This window comes from Kryptolebias marmoratus, linkage group LG4 (genome assembly GCF_001649575.2).
Source record: "Kryptolebias marmoratus isolate JLee-2015 linkage group LG4, ASM164957v2, whole genome shotgun sequence".
Taxonomy (NCBI): Eukaryota; Metazoa; Chordata; class Actinopteri; order Cyprinodontiformes; family Rivulidae; genus Kryptolebias; species Kryptolebias marmoratus.
Genome location: NC_051433.1, coordinates 19,586,603 through 19,595,331, shown reverse-complemented (window position 1 = coordinate 19,595,331; position 8,729 = coordinate 19,586,603). Strand labels below are relative to the sequence as shown.

General features: G+C 35.7%; 1 non-coding gene across 1 annotated transcript; it reads right to left on the bottom strand.

Annotated features, from left to right (window-relative positions):
- Positions 1-8,177: 8,177 nt before the first annotated feature.
- On the bottom strand, positions 8,178-8,249 carry trnap-cgg. The gene has a single exon. It is a non-coding gene; the product is annotated as a tRNA-Pro (tRNA).
- Positions 8,250-8,729: the final 480 nt, after the last annotated feature.

The window sequence follows — 8,729 nt, the reverse complement described above, 5'->3', positions numbered from 1 at the left end:
CAGCTACAGCCAAGATTTGTATGGTCCTTATCAATGATTGATAAAGGCTTGGAGCTTCACACCAGAGGAAGCACAAAAAGAAAAGAAAAAAAAAAGGCTTCTTCTTATCACTTTTATTTTTTCACAAAGATCTCTCATCAAGATGATTTATGGGGTAAACTATTGTCTTGAATTTTTGACTTTCAACTTGAGATACCTCCATACTTTAAAAAAATCAGAAATGTTGGCTGAGGTAATGTAAGGACACAACAATCAATAATGTTTCGATCAAGAAAAGTAAGCCACAGATCCAAAGTTGTTTCACATCTATTTAATATTAGGTTATGTAACATTAAAATCTTTATTAGATTTTGACAGTTAAAAAGATGCAATTTAATATTCTTATCAAGAGACAATTAATAATAATTGAAGGGTACATTTTTACAATGTATTTTCTGTTCTCAAGTGGTAGATGGGGAATAAAATTTCAACAGAAATATATTATTGGCTTGAATGACGTATCAAAAACTGATTCACTGTGTCTGGTTAGAAAGATTATAGCCCAACAGCAAATTTTGCTGATTATTACTGATCTACACATTAACCCAAAGATAACATTTCTTTGAAATTATACATACTTATATATTTGTTTTATTAACCTTTTGGTCCAGCCTGAACAAGTGACATAATTATCTGATATAATTTTGGTGACACTATAGTCAACACTGATACTATTATTGAATATTATAACCAGGTATTGTCATTGGTTCTTAAACCTTTGTTTCACATCTGGTGTTGTGTTGACCTCTGTTCTCCAATTTACATAACTATACTCCCCTCAGCTTCTCACTGAAAGACAGCTCATTACAACACCTGCAGCACATAGATGTTAATGCTTGTGCAAATCTGTGCATACAAGAGGTGTAACAGCACACAGAAATCACAAATCGTATGTACTTCAATTTTAGGGACATGGTTCAGGACAACATGTCAAGGATTCAAATCCTGCATGCTGGTTTTCCCAACACCATCACCAGGGTTGCACAACTTTTTCACACCACTGATTTGAAACAAACTGGTAGATCATCAAACTTCTTGTTTCACCTGAATCATCCATTCTTGCTTTGTTTTGGTTTAGAGTGCTTTAGATATTATATTGTTTTACTCCTTTTCAGTCATGCTAGTGAGCAAAAAAGCCATTAATATAACATGTGTCACCTCTACTAGATGGGAATAGAGATTGCCTGTGGCTAAAGTATTCTTTATCTGTTTTCTCATGCTTGTTCGTGACTTTTCCCCATGACAATTTGGTACAAATACAAGTACTGTTACACCGCCTACTTCATAAGGTTTACTAAACTGTGGAAATTGATTTTCTTGACCTCCATTTTTATTTCTACACTTGGCCCTTGTTGGGCTCCAAACAGTGTCCTAACTGCTTATTTTAGCACCATGGACTCTCTTGCATATCATATTTTACTAGATTTTTTTTTTCTTTTTCTTATTCCATTTTGGGATGTTGCAGAGTAAGTTTTATAAATAGTCAAAAACTTTCCATAAGTCAGACAGTAGATAATCATCTTGCTGTCACAGACTTTAGCGGGAAAAAAAAAAAAAAAAAATTACAGTATGCATTACATTTACTCAAAATGCCCAAGACAGTCCTGGAGGGCTTTATCGGGCAACTGGTGATAGTTCATCAAGTTGTTTTAAATCGCTTCAGGGAAAGAGATGTTTGGAGCAATAAGAAATTAGACATTGAAATACCAGTCCTCAAAAGCACAGCAGATAAATTGTATGAGGCAAGCAGTGGTCATTAAATCTGTGGGTTCCTCAGCTGCATTAATCATACTGTCAATTTTTCCTGTGAGTTTCAAAGAAATGAGTGATATGAAATAAAGATAGCGCTGGTGTTCTGTTTATGCATACCACCAGGTGGTCAATAAATATCTGTAATAACTACAGTCTACGGGCATGTGATGTTTACCACATCATCTATATTTAACACAGCCACAAGCCAGGATGGTGTGAAATCACTTATACAAGTTGTTCCCTTTCACATAATTTCTAATCAAGTTGGAAAGGTGTAAACAGTAGGAGTGGAGCCTATGAGATTCCATGCCTAAACATGTCCACTATCATCACATCTGAACTGAAAATAATAAATGCAGGCGAAGGGCTGATGATATTAAAGTGGAACACAGCACAGTCAGCCTTCACAAACTTAATAGAAAGTTATGAGTATATTAAGATATGGTTAATGTGAGTCCAGCAAGAGAGAAGTCAATATTCATTTAGTGCTGATGACAGCAATCAGACAGTGAGCACTCCCTGCATGCTGAGAGATTTGATATTGCTAGTGTATCAGCTCAAACGGGAGACCTGATGTGTTTAACAATGCTTAATCTATTGTTACTGTCAGGATTTGGGGTTCTTGTGTTTCTGGTTCATGTTTCAGTTTGGGGTTGTTGTTTCTTTTATTTTGTTATTTAGTTGCCTTTATGTTTAGTCTGGGCTTAGCTAAGTTTTTGTTCCTTGTTTCTTTTTTTCCAGTCATTAGCCCGGCCCCTATACTCGCACTACACCCTGTGCCCCTCTATGAAGTGTGTACTCAGTGTTCGTGTGCGCAGGTTACAAGCATGCAAGAATTGGAGAATTGGGATGGTACAGGTTACGTCATCGACTTGCACCTCTGCGACGTAACTGCGACATCCAACAGGGCAGGGCCGGTCAATGTTTTGGTATTTTAAGAAGATGCAAGTACAATTTTAAAAGTACAGTTTAGGTATGTTTGCTTTCCAAAGTCATTGCAGGAGATATTTGGCTGTTCAAATGTGTTTTGTTCTGACTTGTTGAATACGGAGCAAAGTTTGGTAGTATTTACACCTGTACAGCAGAGTGAAACAATAATTATTTCAGTACTTTATATTTGAAAACTGCTTTTTTCGTGACAGATGCAGCTTGCTCTAATTTATAAGCTCAGAAGGCAATCTGGTTTCATGAAATAGAAAACCAATAACACTTGAATCATGTCTAGTGTCTTTACTCCACTTTTTGTTTTGTTTTATTTTGCATGTCTTTGCAATGTGTCTATGGACAACAGTCTGTCCAGCAATTTTACTTTACTTGTGACACCAAAAGAAAAACATTTACATGTTAAACTGGCAACTGAAAAGTGAACCAATGAAATGCCAAACTTGCTAAAAAAAAGTGGGACTATTTATGTGCGACTTTGGAAGAAAAGTTTCACAGAGCTATTAAACAGTGTGTGTAAATTCTGCTGCTAAGAATTTAACAGAAGTCAGTGGAATTAGTTTCCAAAGTAGTGTGGGATTTTGGGAGCTCTTGTCAGAAATGGTTGAAAGGCAGTGATGCAGAAAATCTGGAAAATTAAGTCCTAAAAGGCATTTCAGCTCACGTGTGTTTTGTATGTTTTAAAACCAGAAAAACAACCCTACTGTTTGTCCACAGTATTTGGTAAATAAATTTTGAAGTTCAGTATGATGATTTGAAGCTGCCTCCTAACAACAGTAGAAGGTTTTCTCACTTCTCCTTTCAGAAAGTATTCACTGGATTGACATCTGTACTGATGAACTTTTGCAGTCAACTTAAAATATCAAAATCAAAATGGCCACCGCAACCAACTCAGATTAAAAAACAAAAATGGCTATAATAAATTACCACATATTGAGCTAAAATTTGGTGTAGTAGTAGCTGAGCATCATCCCCAAGACTTGCTTTTAAGTCAACCTACTGTGTGACCATAAAAAAATATAGGAACAAGTCATTAAACAGCTGACATGCATGTATACCCAATAATAAAGTCCAAAAAGGAACATTTACATGATAGAAGCAGAAAAATAAAATGATGAACGGCCAAAAGCAAGGCAGGTATGTTCAGGATTTGAACCTTGGTCTTTCACCTGAAAGACAGCAGCTTATTCCACTAGGCCAGTCTTAACACCAATGTCTACTGAGGTCATTTTATATCTACTGCTACTACTACTACTTTCAATTTCTTACTAGTTATGGAAGAAACACGTCCTATTTTTTTTTTTTTTTTCAAAGAAAATGTGATGCAGTTTGTGTGGTTAGCAGTGGTGGACAGTAACGGAGTACATTTACTTGATTACTGTACTTAAGTACATTTTTTGAGTATCTTTACTTTACTTGAGTAATTTTTTGGGGAGGAACTTATAACTTTCACTCCACTACATTTCAAAATCAAAAATTGTACTTTTGACTCCACTACATTTCTAGGAAGCTAGTCGTTACTTCGTGGTAATAGATTCAACCTTAAACCTCTGTTCCATAGTGAAAGTGTGAGGAGACTCTCTGTTTTGGTGTGTTTTTAGATAAAAAAATCCTTATACTTTTGTGGCATTTTTATGCTGACGTTCTTTACAGGTGGTGTAGAAGTTGTAGCAGAGTGTTTCTATGTGTCGATACATCAGGTGGTTTCTGAAAGTTACAAGATTCTGCAAAATTACTCTGAAAATTATACAGCAACATACTGATATAAGAAAATTTAATTTGTATTTTTGAATACTTAAATACTTTTAAATGCATGTACTTTGTGAATACTTAAGTATCTTCAAAAGTGAGTACTTCAGTACTTTAACTTGAGTACATTTTTTTTCAACTTTTACTTGTAAGTAAGATTTGACCATGAGTATCAATACTTTTACTCAAGTACTATAGTTGAGTACTTCGTCCACCACTGGTGGTTAGCTACTGTTTAGGCAGCAGAGTTGGGCGTTCAAAATAAAATCAATTGCGAGGTGATGAAAACACAGCCTTGTTCCAAATGTTTAATTTTATTGAGGAATGGAAATATATAAAACGTGATATGTCCTTTGTTGACGGTGAACTTTAGCAAAATAGCTCCTCACTGGAAGCAAATTATTTAAGCTAGCAGCAGAAAAATAAAACAAGTCAAAGGAAATGAGTGGAGAATTTCTAAATATTGTACCAATGCAGCAGCCTTGGAGGTTGGGCTTACAGGAAAGTATTTCTCTAGCAGTCGTATATGGTTATAGCAATGGATCCTACCACTGTTAGAATAATGAGGGGGGACATACTCTTTGAAGGGCATAAATTCGTCATTTTGCGTAAATAAAAGGTGGATATGCTTTCTGTTTGTTGCTCAAAAGCATAGTTTCCTCCAGGATTTACACCCAAGATACTTGATTTTCATCTCCCTAATCAAATTTATTCTTTCATCAAACTGATAAAATCGGGGGGTTCTTTACCCGGTAATAAACGTGATCTGAGATTAGTCATTATTTTCCTCACAGAAGCTTCTGATTGTGAGTTTATTTTTATTCTCTCAGCTTTTTAATGATGTGTTTTTTTTACTATAGACTGAAGTTCACCTATAAAGATTTAACTTCTTTTTTTCTTAAGTTTTCACATTTTAACGTCTGCCAGTGGGCCTCCTCTGCTTCAGCAATGCATAACTGCCTACAGCGAAGGAATAACTATGGATACTTTTTAAATCCATTCACAAGATGTATAAAAAAATGTATTAATTCTCTTAACAGCTTCCAGTGTCTTATACTCAATATTAAAGAAATTCAATGCAGACTTTTAAAGTAGCCTATGTTGGAAGAGTGATTTCCTTTTATTGAGTTACGGTGGCTAAAATATTAGACCAGTATGAAGGAAGTGAAATGTGAAGCCTTATAAAATGAGTGTAGCTCCATTTATTGTCATTCCTGTACATTACACTCAGAAATATTTTACCTGAAGCATCATATCTCCACAAGCTCACAAAACTTTTCTCTTTTTGTATAGTTAAAAAAATTTTCTGTTCACTTAGTTGATTTTTGTTTTTAAAAACTGTGGATTTTTGTGCCTGTTAATGGGTGATTTTATTACTAATTTTTATTTCACAAATGCAGAGGAGCAATGCACTGTGGGCTGATAATCATTTTTGCAGCTTTCAGCTTGGAGTAAATCAAGCCATTCTCTGCTCATGTAGTGTGAACGTCGGCTACATATTAGCCCATTATGGCAAACTATAACCAGTGGTGTGGAAGCATGATAGAAAGCGCTGGTGCTTACAAAGGTGCTGGGATGTATTCAACTTCTAGCGATACATTTTCACTTTAAGGGAAAGGTTTGTGCACGCGTCCTTTCACTCTCCGAGGCATGATTAGTTATGAGGGTTAATTGCACACAGTTAAATTAAATGAGGAATACAAATAACTATAACAAGTTGTGACAGTGAGGTTTTACACTGCCAGGGTATTTTTTTTCTCTGTCAGGCACTGGCTCTGTCCATGGTGCTGACGTGCTTCAGAACTGAGGGACACAGGGCAGGAAATTGTTTACTGAGCGCTGGATGTGTCTTGTAGAGGAAGAGGATTGCCGGAAGAGCAAGTAACAATCAGTGGGCCAGATGTGATGGTTTTTAGAGAAAAGAAGAGATGTGTACGCTCTACTGCCATTAGAAAAGTTTTCTTGGTTCACCCTTTATATTAGTAACAGTTTCTTTATTTTGCTGGTGTGGCTGCTGGTGTGGCAGCAAATGTTTTTTTTTTTTTTTTTTTGAAAAAGCAAAAAGCAAATGCCTGAAAAAATTTCCTGGTTTCTTTACCTGGTTTTCTGCTCATGAAACTGCTTTAGTTTGGGTAAAAAAAAAACTATTACAATCTTTACAGTTTTTACAGTAAAGAGGTGATGAGCATCAGTTTTATCAGCCAGATTTGGTCATTTTTATCTCTGGGTGTTTATGCAGCCTGCAGTCCAAGTAAGATTTAGATTTAGAACATGCTGTACAAGTGAATGTGAGAAGTTGCTAGTTTACAGTTTTCTTTCAGAACTTCAGCAAAGAAATAAATGTATATATTTCTTCAAAGCCACAGTTTCAAAAATCTAAATCCCGCTATTATTAATTTGTACTGACACTCAAGTGATATATATATAACAACACAAGACATAAGATGTCAAGATATTCACTAAGGGAATAAAACTAAATCACTTTATCGAGGACAGCAGATGAACTGACAGGCTTCGGTCAGGAAAAAAATGTGTTGAATTGTTTAAAGTATTTTATTGGAGCCAAAGAATAAAAAGATTGAAGGCAAGGAGTAGAACACATGCCTTTAAATATTATTGTTAAAATTACTGCTAAATTGCTGTGTAACACCATGTGATCTAAACCCAGTCTTTTATTTTAACATGGAGACTGACAATACAGTTTTTTTCCCCATGGAGAATAATTAGTATTTAAATCTTTGTTTGTAAAAGTACACTCCAATTTTCCTCTAATTGTTCAGCTCAGTATGATTGAGAGCACTAAATCATTTAGAGTCTATTACACAATATAAAATTCACAGCTTACAACCAAATCAAACCAGAGTATGAGTCAGACTGGGTTTTTTTTCAACACCAACTCAGAGAAACTCTTTCTAATTGTTAATATAATCAAGCGTTTCTAGTTATTTAAAAATGCATCATCTTGTCTAAAACAAAGAACAAGTTGCTGATCAGAAATTTTATTCTTGATTGTAATGCTTTGTTTGAGCTAATGTGATGTTACACTAGTGTAAAGATTATTTGTAAGTATTCCTGAACAATTTAAAGAGCACTATCTCCACTAAGCGTTTACACAAGTAGCAGATTAAAAAAAAGGTAAGAAAAGGGAAGGAAATGAACTCCATTGCACAAACGCAGCCCCCATCTACACCTTTTTTTAAAATTATGCTTTTTTTTTAGTTTACATGAAAAACTGTACTCCATCTCTTGCACAGTGACTGCTGGAGATAGGCACCAGCTCCCTGCGACCCAGAAAGGAGAAGTGGGTAAAGAAAATAGATGGATGAAGAAAAAAGTAAACATATTTTTATCAACAAATATTGCCACATGACTGTAACATGAAAACCATGCCTATGTTAAACATTAATAATTGAAAAACTGGTAGAATTCTGCCTATCTTCATGTCAAAAGTGTACTCTGTGGTGACCCATGACCTCTGTATGTGGTTTGTGGCATTCTGTTTTGCAACTCTCTCTCCAGGAGGGAGTCTCATGCAAGACCTCAATTAAGAGTTGCATCTGCAATCACTTGTGCCTGACTAGTGAAAAAGGGACTGGGCAGTCAGTGAGCGGGTTTTGGGATCATTGCATTAAGGGCAACTAAATAAAGCTTTTGTTCTGTATATCATAAGCAGGAGCCATGTCATAACATAGGGGGGGCTTGTCCAGGAATTGAACCCAGGACCTCTTGCACCCGAAGCAAGAATCATACCACTAGACCAACAAGCCATGGCCTCTCCACAAAATTAAATAATAAATGTTCATTAAATCATAAATGTTCAGGCAGCTGGCAAGGTAACAGGTTGAGGCGGATACAAAGTGGGCAGAGGTGGGCAGCAAAATAATGTGCACAGCCTAGAATATAATCTTACAACTCCTGCAAACAAAAACATGCTGTGTTTTCATAAATTGGCCACTCAAAACAGTGCCATACAGTTTGCTGGTTGTTCAGTTATAAATACTCAGAATTCAGCAAGACTGCAGTGTAAAATTTACGTATTGTCTTACAATTTTCTCACAAGTTTGAGACTCCAACAGTCACAGCTCAGTGAGACACTACTTTTAGTTTTAATTGGTTGATTTCTAAATAAAACATCAATATTTGTTTGGGAGAGCAGGACTTTCAGCCTCACATCTCTAGTGCGCAAACTCTGACTCCCAAAATGCAACATGATAGCTCCCATAAACCAGACATTACAGGATTCATTT